Source organism: Tachysurus fulvidraco, chromosome 5, assembly GCF_022655615.1.
Source record: "Tachysurus fulvidraco isolate hzauxx_2018 chromosome 5, HZAU_PFXX_2.0, whole genome shotgun sequence".
Taxonomy (NCBI): domain Eukaryota; kingdom Metazoa; phylum Chordata; class Actinopteri; order Siluriformes; family Bagridae; genus Tachysurus; species Tachysurus fulvidraco.
This window is the reverse complement of record NC_062522.1, coordinates 15786597-15805079: the sequence shown is the minus strand read 5'-3', so window position 1 is coordinate 15805079 and position 18483 is coordinate 15786597. Positions and strand designations below refer to the sequence as shown.

The 18483-nt window shown below is 36.3% G+C and overlaps 1 pseudogene; it reads right to left on the bottom strand.

The window, feature by feature from the left end:
- Nucleotides 1-1776: 1776 nt before the first annotated feature.
- On the bottom strand, nucleotides 1777-7751 carry LOC125141258 (annotated as a pseudogene).
- Nucleotides 7752-18483: the final 10732 nt, after the last annotated feature.

The following is an 18483-nucleotide window of genomic DNA, read 5'->3' as shown; positions in this document are numbered from 1 at the left end:
AAGTCTCTTAATGGTTTAGCTCCCATGTATCTAACTAGTCTTCTAACACGCTACAATTCTTCATGCTCTATGAAATCACAAAACTCAGAACTCCTGGTAGTTCCCAGAATATCTAAGTCTACTAAAGGCAGTAGAGAGTTTTCGTATTTAGCATCCAAACTTTGGAATAGTCTTCCTGATAGTGTTCGGGGCTAAGACACACTTTCCCAGTTTGTAGATTATGAAATGTAGGTCAAAAACTTATCACTTTAGTCAGGCGTACACATAATACATCCCACAATATTGTGCTGTATTACATTAGACCAAATGCACATTATCATTTTTCTAATCTTATGAACAGCAGCTCCGTAAATCCCTCTCCACTGATTCTCTCTTTCCACCTGTCCGGGGCATCCAGACATTGTACCAGCTCCGATTGTCTTCCGTGCAATGAAGATTTTGGACCTCCACTGAGATGGGGCCGACTCTGTGAGAATCCTGAGGCATCTAGAGATCTACCAGCTCCAGTTAGACTTTGCTATACTAAAGAAGAGATGCCAACTCCATGTGGTCTTTTGCATCATTACAACATATGTCAGACTGTATATTTATAGTCACACCCCCAGTGTCACCCATACAAGGATGGGTTCCCTTCTGAGTCTGGTTCCTCTCAAGGTTTCTTCCTTCCATTCAAGGGAGTTTTTCCTTGCTACTGCTGCTGCCTGAGTCATCTCAGACTTGCTCATTGGGGATAAATACAAACACATTTAAATTTATCTAATATTGATCTTGAATTTTGTATTATATTAATCTTTATATTAACCCTTTGTTCCATGTTAATGTTCTGTAAAGCTGCTTTGTGACAATGCCAATTGTAAAAAGCTCTATACAAATAAACTTGAATTGAAAACTTGAATTGAATTGCAGTAGTAAAATGAAGATACAGACCAATGGCTTCAGTAATGGATTTTTGTTTTTGTTTTTTGCACCATTCTGTATCTCCTCTAGAGATGGTTGCGTGTGAAAATCCCAGTAGATCAGCAGATTCTGAAAGACCCAAACCAGCGTTCTGGCATCAACAACCATAATATGATCATAGTCACATAGATCACATGACCACAGCTCAATGCATAAAATTATCCAGATTCAGGACTTGGTTAAAGAGAGCTTAAAGAGAGCTTGGTTAAAGTCGCAACTCAAAAGTACACCTTCAGGAATTACTGCAGAAATGGCACTCAAAGAGGAAAAAAATGGACTCAAAAATGGATTTCAAACTGAGTCAACTTTATGCAGGTCCAGAATGAGTGCAAGAGATCAGCAGTGGCTTGTTCACACCTATCGCATTTTGAGTTTATTTTGCCATCTATTTTAGCTAATTTTTCCTTGCACCAATATTGGAGGTGTACAATGTTATAGTCGAGTACAAATATTCAATCCATATTAAAAACCCTCTAATCCAGAGCACAATCTTAGCAGAGATGTAGCGTTGCTGTCAAAAGTTGGATAATTGTCACTTGTATTTTTTTATGAGAAATTATATGAATGGCAACAATTGTGACAGGGTTTTTTAGAAAAAAGTTTGCTTCAACAATGTTATCTCAGTAAGAGTTAGCTTCCTTTTTAGTGAACAGTGAGAGAAAAGAAGATGCTAAACATGTTTTTATTGTGCTTATCTTTATCAGTGATTCTGGAGGCAATTCTAGGAAGAACACAGAGAAATTAGTTTACAAGCACTGGCTATAACACTGTCGTAAATCAAGCAATTCTAGAAATGAAACATTGCCTCTAGAAGCTTAAAATATAATATTTAAAATTTAGCATGAAATTGCTTAAAAAAGCCTGTGTGTAAAATTTATGTAGAAGGAGACAAATAGTTCCCCCACAGTGGACAAGTGCCCTAAATCAACGACTGTGCTTTCACTTCAAAGATCTGCTTGCCTTAGTGGTACAGCTGTTAAGCCAATAGGACCTGGGTAGTTTTTCCGGGGAAATTTTCTTTCTGGGGTGCAGAGAATGTGCAATCTCTATAGATGGTCAAAGGATAGACGTTACAATCAGTAAGTATGAGGAAAACAATAAGCAATCGATTTCATTGGATATGTCAGATAAGAGTATAGGAGGCTTAATCATTTAGTGAACATACCTGCCCTAATGAGCCACTGGACATAAGGAGAGCATAGATCATCCAAAGAGGAACCAGGAGAGTTGAAGAGAGTGTGAAGTACCAGCCAATAGCATAGCCCCACCAGGGGTATTCAATTATATTGTTAAACTTCAGAGGAGTGAATTTCACCAGAGAGAAGACAAATGTACCCTAAAGAAAAATATATACTTTTAAATTCATACCCATATTATCTATAACTCTGTAAATGCATGAGATTATTAGACTTAACCCTTATAGACAAACCCTCAGCCACTCATAACCCTATTCTAGCCACTTCCGGATTTCAATGTTTTTCGGCCTCTACTTCCATATTTACGAGTATATAAACCATGCTCACACTACGTTACGCACAAAATATCATCAACTTAACCCTGCGTTACCAAGCCGTTTGTTATTTGCTCTGGTCTTGCCTGTGTTGCTCTGGTCTTGCCTGTGTTCTCTGGTCTTGACCTGTTTTCTGTATTTTGAATTTGTGCTATATTTTGTTTTGATTTTATCGGATTTTTTGCATTGCAGACTGATTTCATTATTGCTAAACTCTTTATTTATGCTCTATTGTTACCGTTTTGGATTTTGTTTGCTCTTTCTTCATTCTTCACATATGGATCCTACTCAGTGTTCATTACATCTGCTATATTCTGTAGCACATGTTTTGTCCTGTTCAAATTTTAGTTTTTGTTTTTTTTTTAACATATATTTTTAAACATATAATGGCATTGATTAAAACAAGTGAGAATCACAGCAGGTTGCCTAACCAAACATGATAATAACTTAATCATTCTATCCTATACCAGTTTTCTCACTTGCCATAGGGTGTCATCTCAATAGCAGAATTAGAGTTGGACTTAATTTCCAACAACAACAAATAGAGCCACTGTCAAAAATACAATAACACACACTCAAACTATTTCACCTTCACAGCACTGACTCCCTGTGAAGTAATTACTTGTTGGGGATTATAGAGCCTTTGTTTTTTATTCTATTTTCATTTTCTGTTTCTGGATTCTTGCTTTTTGTCTAGTTTTGCCTGTTTGTACTAGGACTTGTATGCCTGCTTTTTAAATAGTTTTCACCTGTGTTAAACAGTGTTCTTTGATGCCTGACATAGGACTGGAACAGCCAACAGACAAATTGAACAATAAAATAGGTGGTCAGTGTTATGAAGAATGCTATGATGCTACATTGCTTTATTTTTAATAAATGTGTGCATTGGAGGGAAATAGAGGGAAACATGAACATGAGAAAGGAACACTTTACATGACCCTGTGCTGTTGGCCTCATGATATAACTTGTGTTTTCCCTGGTTATAATAAGTGCGATATACATATACCTGTTAATGCTGTGTATTGAGTTATAGAAACATATCCAGCTTTCTAGCTATATAACACATTTATGGTCATCTTAATCTAACTTTTCTAATTAGAAGACACTGATTGATAGCTTTATCAATTAACATTCAATTTTTAATTCAAATTAACATGAATTTAAATTAATAATTAAATTGTGAGACAAAATGTTTATTACTTCAAATGTTGTGAAGCATGTGCTTGAAATGTAGGGCAGCAAAGTTACTGTACATGAAGCCATGATCACAAAATGTAGGGGCTCTGCATCTATTATCAGTAGCAGATGTGTTGAGTTTTATTTAAAGTAAGCAAAAGTCAAAACACATTTTCAGGTACTTACAGTACAGACTAGAGGAGTGATGTATTTCCAAGAGTACTTTATTAAGAACCATGGTTGATAACCAATCATGTCCTCAATGTTATCATACAGGCTATCAGCCCCTATAAAAAATGAATAATACGTTGATACATTATCATTATTCTATTCACTATACACTCACCTTATGGAAAACTGATTCTGCAGCCAGAACTATTTCAAATTGTAAACGCTTTATGTGGAGAACTCACCATACACCCATCCTATACACACTGACTGCAGAATGGCGAATAAAAGAAGTGTCATCCCACTGCAACAATAGTAATCAAACAGCTGGAAAATATACAAGCCACCCTAGAGAATGAAACTAAGAGTCAGAATATAATTCAAGATGACCAGAAAGGTTTTTATATCAGTATCTATGTAATATGTTTTTTAGATGAATAATTCTAGGATTCTATGGATTTTACTATAGCTCACATTTTCAGCAATGATAATAGAGTGCAAATGATATTGTATTTAGGATGGTGAAGAAAGAATAATGACCTCTGTTACCATAACCAGCCCAATGAGGAAACTCCCAACACTGATAAAGAGCAGGATGAGCAGAAAAGACATATAAAAAATTAGACTCACATCACAAGCCTTAAAGATTAAAATATGGATAGTAATTAAGATCAGTGAAGAGTGCATTTAATTATTTTTTTTCCTGCTGACCTCAGTGTCTAAGCCTAGCAAAATTATCATCAAGAAAAAACAAATGGCCCATAGTTGTGGAGCAGGCATCATCGCTACTGCCCTGGGGTATGCAATAAAGGCCAACCCTGGACCTGGGAAATCGAAACAAAATTAATCATATATAGATGACACCTGTAAATGTCCAAAACATCAGACTTCCTGGGTATGTGAATTAGATGGAACTAGTTGAAGCAGATAAGTTCTATATTCAGTCACCTGACTCTGCTACTGTTGATATATCTGACTCCTGCTCATAAGCCATGAAGCCCAGCACCGAGAAGATGGCAAAGCCAGCCACTAAACTGGTCCCACTATTCAACAGGCACAGACAAATACAGTCCCTGCAAATCAAAGATACAAAGAGCAATAAATTTGTCTGGTTATGTGTAAACATTTTGTAAAGGAATTGAACAATGAAGCTAACAGCTCTGGTACCCCTCTGGCTTTGGGTTTGTGATCATTTGAAAAATATAAATTTCACATTTACATAGTTAAAAATACATATTTTTTTATAATAGATATTTATAAATAAATTTTCATGTACTCATTATCATATCAACACAACATCTAACATTTAAATCAATAATTAATTAATAAGAACAGTGTGTGTGTGTGTGTGTGTGTGTGTGTGTGTGTGTGTGTGTGTGTGTGTGTGTGTGTGTGTGTGTGTGTGTGTGTGTGTGTGCACAACCCTGGCCCTGCAGTACCCTTTCCTGAAATTAGCTGATTTCCCTCACTTGTATAAGTTGTTGTTGTACTTGTTGTAGCTTCCGAGAGCAGTGAGGCAGCCCATGCAGAGAGCATAAGAGTAAAAAATTTGAGTTCCAGCATCCATCCACACCTACATACAGTACCAGGAATGAAAAATTACTCAACAAGCATCTGTAGTATGATACCGAAAATACAGCAGACTCTTAATTGAACCAATTAAGCTAAAACTGTGATTGATAAATTACAGTAAGTGGGAAGTAAGTATACTGAAACAGTACAGTACATACATTTACATAATTTGTATTCATCAATATATAAAAACGTGTATTAATAAAAATAAATAAACTGTATTTGGGACGCTACAACACAGAAAATTCTAATGCAAGATCCTGTATTTCTTTATATTTTTACCTGTGGGTCTTTGAGACGCGTAAAATCTGGGTAGAGGTAAAACCTGATACCATCAGCAGCTCCCGGCAACATGAGCCCATTCACCAAAAGCACCATCAACATAACATAAGGAAAGGTAGCAGTGAAATAGACCACCTGAGAAAGAAAAATTCTGTTCATTCAAGCCCAGAAAAAGATTTTGCCTTGAATTAAGGACATCCATAATCTTTTAAGTCCATCATCAATACTTTCTGAATATGTGTCATGATGCTCTCACCTTGCCTGTAGACTTCACTCCCTTTCAAACACAGAAGTAGCAGATGATCCAAGACAAGAGGAGACACGCAGCCAGCTCCCACCTTATACTGCCCAGCTCATGTACATTGCCAGTGAGATTTAGCACCCTTCTCCTGGAAACATAAGCCATATTTGGTGAAGTTGCATTTTATGGTATAGTCAAGTTGTTAAAATCCTTCTTTTTATCAAATCCATCTCAGGGACATCGGGAATAGGAGTAGAATTTGGACTTTGCACACCTTTGGACTGAATTTGCACACCAACCACTACTTCAGCCTGATTTTGCACAGCAAATATATCTCGTTTTGCATAATCTACACTGTAAAACATATTATGTTTTTCTATTTTCTACATTTATAGATGTAAAAAATAAAAAAGCACATGTAGTTTGGGTGACTAATAAAACTTGCATTTAAATTTTAATTTGAAGTTCTGAAACTAGTCCCAGTTGTCATTCAAATCATTAATCCAAATTTACCTGTGTTATACACTGAGGCATTACTGAATACAATTATTTCAATCTCAACAAAAGTATGACTTACTGATTTTTTAATTATTTGAATATGTTAATCATCTTCAAGAAATACCATGTTCATTCTGAAAACCTACCACCTCCATTCTTGTAGCACATGTAAGGAAACCTCCAAACATTTCCTAGGCCAACGATTTGTCCAGCAACTGCCAGAAGAAATTCAACTTTACTTGACCATTGGCCTCTATCCTTAATTTTCCCCAATGTATCAACTGTGTTTGACTCTGTTAAAGACAAGGCCTTCTCTGGATTGTTATATATTTCCATATCACTGTAAGGAGATAAAGTCATATTTTTAGCATTGCTAAGACAGGGACACAAATGAAAAACAGAACAAATTGTTAGAAAATAAAATATTATTGATGTAGCACATTTAGAGATAAGTCTGTCTGACATTAAAATCAAATTATTTTAAATAAAACATAGATAAGCACAAAAAAGTAAATACAAAGACAGCCAGAATATATAAAAATATATATTATCCTGTTTATAAAAAATGTTTTTAGGTATGAATTTCACAGCTTTGTGGCCCGAGGTTCAGTCCTGAGTTTAAACATTGAGTTTTTTTATAAGTGTTACGGTAGTTCTAAAGGAACTATGTCATCCGCCCCGGCTTATTAAAAGTTTCACTAATCACTCACTTGTGTCTTGTTATGACTTGTTAATAGCCCTGTTTAAACTTCTGGTCATTCAGTATTTGGATGGCAAGCTTTTGTTGTTGTTTTTTGTTGACATGTTACTGTTCATATGTTTGCTGATTTATGTTAATGATTCTCATTTTTAAAGTTCCATTTGTTTTGTTTACTTGTTAAAATATCTGCACTTGCTTTTATCCCATATACCTTTCCTGAAAATAAGGAATAAGCAACACGCAGATTTACACATTCTATCTAATGCAGTCCAAGTACTTGAACATCTTTGGACTGCAAATAAGCTGCATATGGATATGATATATTCTGCTTTAATCCTTTATATACACATCCACACCCAGCCACATAACCTGTAGCACTACATCACTCCTTTCCATATTCTCAGTTCTATTTTCTTGTGTGTGGTTGGTTTTATTTCAAGTGTTATTAGAGCAAATTTGCTCAGCTACTGTCAAGTATCAAGCCTTTGTTTCTGGCTTTCGATCGTTGCTCAGCCGATGTTTTTGATGTCATTTTGCTCTCAGATATTCTGTTTGATGATTACTAAACACCATGCTTACCTGCACTTGCACAATCCTCTGAGTCTCTGTCCGATCTCAAATGTAGTGAAGTGAATTAACATGAACATATTCGACAGTAATTGCTCTCTAAAAATATTTTTGTTGTTTTTGTTTAATTTTTCCAAATTTGGTATGATTTTGCTCGGTTATGCCCATATCCTTTTATAATAATAGTACATGGTTGTATTTAGAAATTGTAAAATCCATGATAATGTTTAATGATAATGTTTAATGATAATTTTTATAATTATAGAATGTTTTTCAAATAAAAGTTTTTCATTCTTGCATAACCCACATGAAAGATAATATTAACCCAACATTTTGCTGAATCTTAAAAAAAAAAACATCAGGGTTAATAGTTATTTAGTTATGTGAACAATAAACAATGGTCAAGCTGGTATTCTAGATTAATGGACAACACATCTTTCTGAATTCGCTAAACCATCATGTGTTCTTAATCTAATATAACAGTAAAAGCACCAGGCATTTCTTTTTATTGGACTAAAACCATGTATAATTCCAGGTGTCCAAAGAGTTAAAAACAAATTATATAAACAGAAGTAAATTCACTAACTTTACCTAAATAAATACCTAAATAAAAAGCAGTGAATCTTGTCACCTGAACTGTAGAGTTTGTGTTACACCCATACCCTACTTATTATACAAACCCTAAACTGTATGACTACACCTGACTATCATATTACAGAAAATATAGCTGAGACAGCATAAATAATTTCACCAGTAAATTCATTTCTTTGCAATCTAACCACAGAATCTAATGGATCAGCTCCTCACTCTGAATTTATAGTCTTAACCACTTCACGCTCTCAAGCACATTAAGGTCTGATGTAGTCAGGCCATATTTTACATTTACAGCATTTATCAGACCCCCTTATCCAGAGCGACATTCTAAAGTGTATTTAAACCTCCTATTTTCCTTCTATGCAAATTAGGAGCGCTGAGTCAACTTGACCTTGTCTGTTTTGACTGCTTATAAAAAATAAAGTATATATGATAGCCATTTGTTTTCACCTTTTTAGTCTAACTTGTTTCCAACATATTAACATATATTTTGCAAAAAAAAAATAAAATTATTTGGTATAATAAACCTTAATTAAATACAAAAACGCCTCATTTTTTAAGTAAAAAAAACTGAAATTTTGAATTATTTTCAATATAGAGGCACAAACGTTGATGCACAATTACAGGCTGGTATATTTCAAAGGCAGGAGATTGTTTTGAAACCATTTTCACCATTTTTAATGTCAGTAAATAATAAAACCTGTGTGTGTGTGTGTGTGTGTGTGTGTGTGTGTGTGTGTGTGTGTGTGTGTGTGTGTGTGTGTGTGTGTGTGTGTGTGTGTGTGTGTGTGTGTGTGTGTGTGTGTGTGTGTGTGTGTGAAGCTTGTTGGTAGATCAGATTTTTCCCCCAGCTGGACAAATGCATATAACAAGTGTGAAATACTTACAGATGAGAAGCTTTTCTTTTTTCTGGAGGCCTAAAGAATTGCAATGCCCAATGCTTATGTGTGTGTGCAGGAGCATGTGTTTTGGGTGCGTGTGTTAGTGGACATTTTATGTGAGCATTTTTGTGTCTGTATGTATGTTCATTGCACTGAAAAGGGCAAAAGTGTGACCTATTGCCCCACTAAATGTGTCCGAGTCAAAATGACCCGGGAGGAGCCAAAACGCATAGTATATACTGGTCCAAACACATAGTTCAACGAAAATAGACAAAATTAGGAAGGTTAAGTCTCATTTTAAAGTGAAATAGATATAAATACAGGGTAGGACAGCGATTAACTGGTTACAGAATTTGCAAACATTTTCACTGGCAAAATACCCATGAATTCTCAATGGATTTAGAGAAAACACAGATCTAAATTTCAGATCTAAAATTAGTGTGCAGAAACAGACATGTATGCAGACACATGATTACACATAAAACTTTAAACATGAAAGGTAACAAAGAAAGATTAATAAAATAATAAAAATATATATATATAATAAAAAAAATATAATAGAAAAAAACACATTCTATGCACACATTCAATTGTATGATTACAGAAAGAAAATATGAGAAAGAGTAGTTAAGGCTACCTGGGCTAGCCAGGGCTGGTTAGAAAACATATTTGTTTCTGGTGTAATGCACGACTCGTGAGTCACTTGCGAGTGATGTACTTACGTTTGGGAGGAGTATAGCACTGACATATGTGGCTTGAACAACCACGTTCATTTACACCTGTCCAGTTTCATCTAGAACTCCAGGGGAGATGAGCTTGATTCCTGCCTGGTTCCATAGAGACAGTGGTGTGAACAGATACATTTTGGGTGCTGAGGCATATTAAATATGTGATAAATAGTAAGTTTTTCTGTGTGACAAATACAATGTGTGGCGGGAGAGCGTGACAAAAGACCCAAATGCGTGACTATCAATCTCAATGCGTGACACTTGACAGCCCTGTGCTTGTGTCATATATTTGACTTATACTTCAAAAGAGAATTGCTTGAATATACACTGAACAGCCATAACATTAAAACAACCTGCTTAATATTGTGTATGGCCTCCCTGGTATCACCAATAGAGCTCTGGCCTACTAATAGAGCTGGGCGATAAAACGATATGTATCGCGATAGACACGTGATCGAAAGCGATATAAAATGTGCTCGATAAGACGTTCAATATTTTTTATTCTTCGTCGAAAGAAAACAGAAGTTGCAAAGCAAGTTTGGTTGTATGAACAAAGGCGCTCATTCTCTGGTAACCTAGCAACTTGGGGAGTGACACTAACAGCCAATCATGTAACAGTATCAAGTTTGGTTGCGCCATATCGTTGTCTCGTGCTGGTGCTGGATTCCTCTTCAGTAACCGGCGACTGATAAGCAGAAAATGAGCGCCGCAGCGAGCGAGGAAATTGTAAATAAAAGAGGAAAAGTCAGCTAGTATAGTATAACTAGGGCTGAAACGATTCCTCGAGTAACTCGATTACAAAAATTGTTTGAGGCAAATTCCTCTGCCTCGAAGCCTCGAGGGCGCGATAACAATGTCAATGAGCAAAGAGAAGAAACAAACAGGAGAAAACGACAGAAAATGTCCAAGTTTTGGGACACTATTAGAGCGTCTGTTTTCAGCAGCAGGAAACATTTCTTCAAAGCGCAGGGGAAGCCTCAGTTCTGAGCATATTGATACCTTTTTTCGTTGCAATCACATGCTACTTTAAAGACTTTTAAAGAACACGCGTTGAGAGAGAGAGAGACTTTTATATACTGATTAATATATATGTATATGCTTAAAGCACTCGGCGTGAAACCATGCATGGCCTCTAGGTCCAAGTTCCTGTCCATTAAAGGCCGTATTTTTGTATTATTATTACTATTTATTTTAATGTACGCCTTAGTTTTGATACTTTAAAAAAGTAATTTGAAAATAATTTATTTTGTTGTTTTTGCATCTCAGAAAAGGGTTCATTTAAAACCCAGAATGTATGTCACTTAAATGTACTTAATTCTTTGTACTTTGTCACTTTGTCATTGTTCACAGTACAAGTACAGACAGAGAAACAATGGGTATCTAAATGTTTATTTTTGATGGAAAATATTGTTGTATGCATTGCATACTATGCATTTAAAAAATAAAAGTTATTTTTTCTAAAAAGGAAACCAATTAGTTACTCATTTTAAGAGACCCATCTTATTTACTCTTGTATGTTTAATATTGCTCTTTAATTAAGCAAAAATATTTTTATCCGATTACTCGATGAAATTTTATTAATCGATGAAATTTTTGGTAGAATACGCGATTACTAAAATATTCGATAGCTACAGCCCAAATTATAAGTCTACAAAAATATACTTGAATAGTTCAACTTCAAGTATGATTACAGTAAGAATAAATTGAGTTACTTTTTTATATTTCTGCAGGTTTTATATTTCATACAATGTTACTGTAGTGTATCAGGTTTGTTTTTCATGTTACAGATGTATCTCAGTCTACCTCAGTTTTATTTATGTTTACAAAACACTGCACATATTTTAAAACACTTTATTCACCAGAAGGTGAACAGCTAGTGAACTTCCTAGCACTAAACTTGCACTAAATTCTCAGGTTTCTCTATGTTTATATTTAACTCTGCACTATTTTATTACACTTTATTAAGCATTTCTTACATTTTATTTCATTTTGCACCTTAAATGTTGAGATTGTTATGTGTTCATTGTGACTTTAGACTTATGTTTAATTTTATTTATTTGAGATTTCCTGGTTGTTGACATTTCTGTCTTAATAACTGAGGGGGTTATTATAAGAGGAAGGTTAAGCTTAAAATAAAAATGTTTAAATTTAATATATTTTTCTCCTGGTCCTTATTTTAAGTGGGTCATAAAAAGTTCAATATATATCGACACTTATATATATAATATATATAATATATAATAACACTGATATCATGATACAGTTTTCGGCCATATCACCCAGCCCTAGCAACTAATAAACTTCAAGAAGTGACTGCTCACTTGCTAGAAAATTCACAATGACACCACCAGAGGGCAGCATCCTCTAAGTTGTAAGCACAGTGATCACAGTAACAGTGTCCTGTAACTATGTAACGCACATGGTCATATTCATTGCTGTCAGTGAATAACATTTACATTTACATTTATATTTACAGCATTTGGCAGACGCCCTTATCCAGAGCGATGTACATAAGTGCTTAAATCTCTAACACTGAATACATTAATGCTGGTTCACTAGGTTACATACTTAAGATAAAATGAGTTTAAAACATTTGTTCAAAGTTACAATGAAAAAGTCTCAAAGTTTTCTTTTCTTTTTTTTTTTTTTTAATGCAAAAGATAAGGAAAGAAGTGCTAGTTGAAGTGTTTCGTGAGTAAGTAGGTCTTCAACCACCTCTTGAAAATAGCCAGTGACTCAGCTGTCCGGACCTCTAGGGGAAGTTCATTCCACCACCTTGGTGCCAGAACAGAGAAGAGTCTTGTAGTATACTTGCCTCTTACCCTGAGAGATGGTGGAACCAGTCGTGCAGTGCTGGTAGATCGGAGGTTGCGGGGTGCAGTGCGAGGAATGATGAGGGCTTTGAGGTAAGAGGGAGCTGGTCCATTTTTGGCTTTGTAGGCCAGCATCAGTGCTTGTTGTTCATCATTTAAGTTCCAATCTGTTGTTTATTATCTGCTTGTTTTCTGTAAAACTCTTGCACATTTTATCATCCTTGCCTTTTTGGACTGTACATGATTTCTGAAAATTGGCAAAGATTGTTATATTTGATCTGACTATTATATTGGTCTTCTGAATTAGTATTTTGCCCCTCAAGTGCAAAACACACCAGCAAAATCAAAAACACAACAACATACACAAATTATACACACCAATGAAATCAAAAACACAAAAATACAACAACAAACTCAAAAACAACAGGGGAGTTGGAGCTCAGTAATTAAGACATGGGTATACTTTGAAGGTTTTGATTTCAAATCCCAGGACAACCAAGCTGCTACTGCTGGGCGCTTCCGCAAGCTGCTAAGTTGTGTCAATGAGATTTAAAAGAAAAAAAACTCTGGATAAGGCATGTGCCTTATATGTACAATAGGAAAAACACAACTCAGGTGGAATGGGTAGGTCCTTACGGAATATCAGTTGCTTGTTCTGACTGGACATAGGGTATGACTATCACAGTGAACAGCATTTATTGTTCGTTAAACATAATTATTTCAACAAAAACGTAATTATTTCAATCATTTTGATCCTTTGCTTAAGCTGTAAAACTCTGAAGCCTTTCCAACTCCACAGCAGTAGGTAAAACAAATTCTCCTCAGTAAAACAAAGTATAGTTTTGCAGTTATAAATTAATTATTAATTTATTTATTTGTCAGTATGTGAACGATTGAGTACTGTTAATCTTTGGATGAAGTGAAGAACATTATAATCATTTGTTGAGGAAAACATTATAAATTTGCTACTATATAATTTGCTACTTTTGAAAAAGTGTTTATTACTTGTTCATTATTAGAGGGCAAAGCTGAGTCCAAATTGCTGTTTCTCAGGAACTAAAAGTCCAATTGATTTAAAATTTGGTGTGATCTGCCAATCTGCACCTGAACGTACCTGGACTTTTGGATGGTTGCGGCTGATAGTGGATAGGATGTACCTGCTGTATTGTTCTTCTATATGCAACTCACTTCATAATATCAGACAACATTTCACTTATTCTGCTACACTTGTTGCATAACCTCTTGGACCTCTAGCCCCATCTGGTGGCCACACCCTGCCTCCACATCTCCTCCTTTTATCTCAAATTATACTTGTTTTAACAGAACTTTAACATAGTAGGATACATTTGACAGTATAGCTACTCCATTATTTAGCTCACATATTTTAGAACTTTACAAATTCCTTCAAAACCTTTCTTTAACTTAAAAGTGTAACCAGAGAAACTAACAGAAGACCTTTTACTTCACTGTAGCAATTTTTGTAAACTTAATCTTAAAGTTAATGCAAACGTCAATACATCAAACATGTATTTCCTAATAAACATTTAACTTTACCAACAGAAAATTAGGACTCTTTTTCTCTTCTTTTACTCTGTGGTGTATATGCATGCGTTTCATGTTCAAAGGTCTAGCCAGGAGTCTTAGACAGCCTCCCTGACCTAGACATTATCATTTCACCTGGTGCAAGAGGCACTGGAACATTCCTGAGATGTGAATGGTTGCGTCGCAGCCGTCTTCCATCCGGGGTCTCTACCTCATAAGAACGTGATGTAGTTGCAGTATTAACAACTGTCCCGTTTGTGCTTGCAGGTTTGATCCATACATGCTGTCCTGGCTGGAGAGGTGGTAGTGTTTGAGTACGGTGTCTGCGATTGAATGTTTGTTCCTGTTGCAGTTTCAGCGCTATATCCTTTTGTGCTGGGGAGCTCCCATGCGCTAATGGAGTGGCTCTGTAGGCCAGCAGAGCTTTGTGGAAATCTCCCTCTTTCGCCAAAAGGGACTTCACAGTTCCGACGGCCCCTTCCGACGGCCCCTTCCGCCTCCCCGTTGCTGTGGGGGTAACAGGGACTGCTTGTCTGCTTGGGTAAAGTCATAGTCCTGTGCAAATTGAGCGAATTCATTGCAGGAGAACTGAGGACCATTGTCCGTGACCAGCACTTCTAGACATCCGTATCTGGCAAACACAGCTTTAAATCTGGCAATGGTCTGTTTTACTTCAATAACTTCAATATAGAGAAATAGTCTATCATGACAAAATAGTTCCCATTCTGCCATTGGAAAAGATCAGCCGTGACTCTCTCCCATGGTCTGCTTGGGAGTTCAGTCGTGAGGAGAGGCTCAGCTGGTATTTGAGCTTCACGTGCACAAATCTCGCATCTCTCAACCATTTGCTTATTGCTGATCTGACCAGACTGATTCTCTGGCTCTAGCTAGACATTTGTTGATACCTTGATGCCCCTGGTGCAGTCTCTGCAGGATGTCAGGTCTCATGCATTCAGGGATTATAAGTCTCTCTCCTTTCATGAGCAGTCCTCTTCCTTTATGCAAGACTGACCGATTGGGCCAGCAGGATAGCAGCTGCTCATGCACATCTCGTCTGTGTCTCGGTCAGCCATTTGCAATGTACCGGCTGAGACATTTGCAGATGTCATCTGAAGTTTGTGCACTCTTAATCTGTTCCAGCTTTGTCGGTGTGGCTGGCAAACTGTCTACTACACTGTCCAGATAAGCTTTGCATTCTCTTTCCATGTCTATCTCTGCCTCTGTAGCTGTGGCTGGAAGAGGCGCGCTGGACAGGGTGTCAGTTGTTATCAGGTTTTTACCTGGGACATGGATGATGTTGAAATTAAATCTGAGCAGCCTGAGTCTGAATCTGATAATCCTTGGCGGGAGGTCATCCAATGCTCTGGACTTTAGAAGTGTTTTGAGTGGCTTGTGGTCAGTTCTTTTGGTAAAATCCAGTCCACTTACATGTACAGGTAAGTATCCTCGCAAGCGATCACATGCCCAGGTCACAGCTAAAGCCTCCTTTTCTATTTGAGCATATCTTGATTCAGTTTTAGTCAACCTTCTAGAAATGAAAACAACAGGTCTCCACTCACCATCTGTCTGTTTTTGTGTCAAGACACCTCCTGGCTGGCTCGCCACCATTAAATATGTCGGAAATTTTTGGAGAGCCACCCTCCATGTGGACATATCCCAGGGGTGCATTACAGCCAAATTAATAGTCAATAATAGTCTTTCACACTTAATACTAAAATAATTACACTTAATGCTAATTAAGTAATACAATAAATACTTAATTACTAATACATAATAATACTTATTAATATTTTAATACCAATTAATTAATCACACTTTAAACTTTGTACTTAATACTATTTGAATTTGAATAATAAGAAAACTTTCCAGACCTGGATGAGAATGAGCAAAACTCTTTATTGGTGCTGATCAGCCACTGCTTCCATTGAGCTCAAGGAGGAAAAAACTTCTAAGTCGAAAGTATCAAAGAAAAAACCCCAACAGTGCATCCCCATACCACCCAAAAGAGTTCAAACACAAAAAAGCAAGCAAGCAGGAGCAAGAGCGCCCCCTCCAAAGGAATCTCCTCAATATATACCCTGGCACCTCTATATACCCCCCCCCCCCCCGGCCTTTTGTTTTTTTCTGTTGCAGTACTTCTGCCTTATTATTAAAAAACATGCTGCGTTGTTAAAAAAGTGCTCCAGAGAACTTCTTGTACTCTTCCCTGTCACATATCACACAGAAGAAATGTCTCGTGGACCAATCTCCCAATCTTTTTCTATGTTTTGTCTGTATATGATTTCCACTGATCATACGCCTATATACGTATACACATACATACACATGAATACGACAACCGTGACATACACAAAAACCTATGTATGAGATATCCACCTATATTAATACCTACATTAATCACATCTCTACATATAAAATGATCAATGATGATACTCTATCACCTACAATCACCTATGGTATAGGAGTTCTGATTTAGGATATGATTATGACATACAACGTTTTATGATCATATTTTAGGATATGAGTTTCTTGATTACAGTAACATCAGGTTCCAAATCAACTGGATTATATATTAGCAGTATTCGACTTACGATTAGGTTTTTTATCTGATTAGTAGAAGTACTGCATTATTACTTAAGCTAAGCTTTTGCATTTTATAATGTTGTTTTGCATATATGTGGAGATCTGTTTATGCTGACTCCTTAAGTTTGCTAGACTATGATCTCAGTCTGTCTTGTTTGTCCAGACTGGGCCTGCACATGCATTTTTATTTTTAAGCCTTAGTTCCTCTGTTCTCTCCTAAAGGACAGGTTCCCTTTTTTCTTGTTTTTCTCAAATTCTCAGAGTTCTGAGTACTGAGTTTTATAACTTCAATAAACCACCTTATCTCTGTTAACACTATATATATATATATATATATATATATATATATACACATACATACATACATACACACATATACACATATATTATAATCATATAACTCATATAGCTCAACACTATTACAATATCTGGCCTACACCCATATGTCCTACAACATCAATTGTAATAGTTCATATAATAAGAGCACATATCAAGATTTTTTCCAACACTAATCCATTAGAAGAAACTGATACCATGGTTTCGTGATTTGGGCTTCCACGTTGAAAGTGCCTCTATTTGTCCTGGCGAATCAGCTGACCGCAGAACAGCTTGTTGCTTTTTTACTTCCTCGTGCTGCCTCACTTGAACTATAGCTGTAGCTAAATACAAATTTGGGTTGAGCTGCAGTTTCTCAGACAATTTAGCATCACGTATGCCAACCACAATCCTATCTCAGATCATTTCCTCACGTAAGATGCCATATTTGCAATGTTCAGCTAGCGTATGGACTGAGGTAATAAAGTTTTCTGCAGATTCGCCGACATCTTGATAAAAGATGTTTAATCTTTTATTAAACTTGGCTCATTCATATATTACATTATGCACGCCTATAAAATGTCCATAAAATGCCTTTTTTACCTCATCAAAGTCTTTTTCATTTTCATCTGTCAACTGCAGTGAGCTCAGAATATCCTCAGCTTTTTCACTCATTGTATAGATGAGAGAATTCCACTGGTATGTGACGTCCTTTTAATCAATGAGGGTGTGATTATAAATATACAGTCTGACATATGTTGTAATGATGCAAAAGACCACATGGAGTTGGCATCTCCTCTTTAGTATAGACACACTTTCCCAGTTTGTAGATTATGAAATGTAGATTCAAAACTGGGAAAGTGTGTCTGAGCCTCGGACACTATCAGGAAGACTATTCCAAGGTTTGGGAGCTAAATACGAAAATGCTCTAACGCCTTTAGTAGACTTAGATATTCTGGAAACTACCAGGACTCCTGAGTTTTGTGATTTCAGTCAGTCACTTTAGTCACTTTAGTCACTTTAGTCAGGCGTACACATAATACATCCCATAATATTGTGCTCTATTACATTAGACCAAATGCACATTATCATCTTTCTAATATTATGAACAGCAGCTTCATTAATCCCTCTCCACTGATTCTCTCTTTCCACCTGTCCCGAGGCATCCAGACATTGTACCAGCTCCGATTGTCTTCCGTGCAATGAAGATTTTGGACCTCCACTGAGATGGGGCCGACTCTGTGAGAATCCTGAGGCATCTAGAGATCTACCAGCTCCAGTTAGACTTTGCTATACTAATGAGGAGATGCCAACTCCATGTGGTCTTTTGCATCATTACAACATATGTCAGACTGT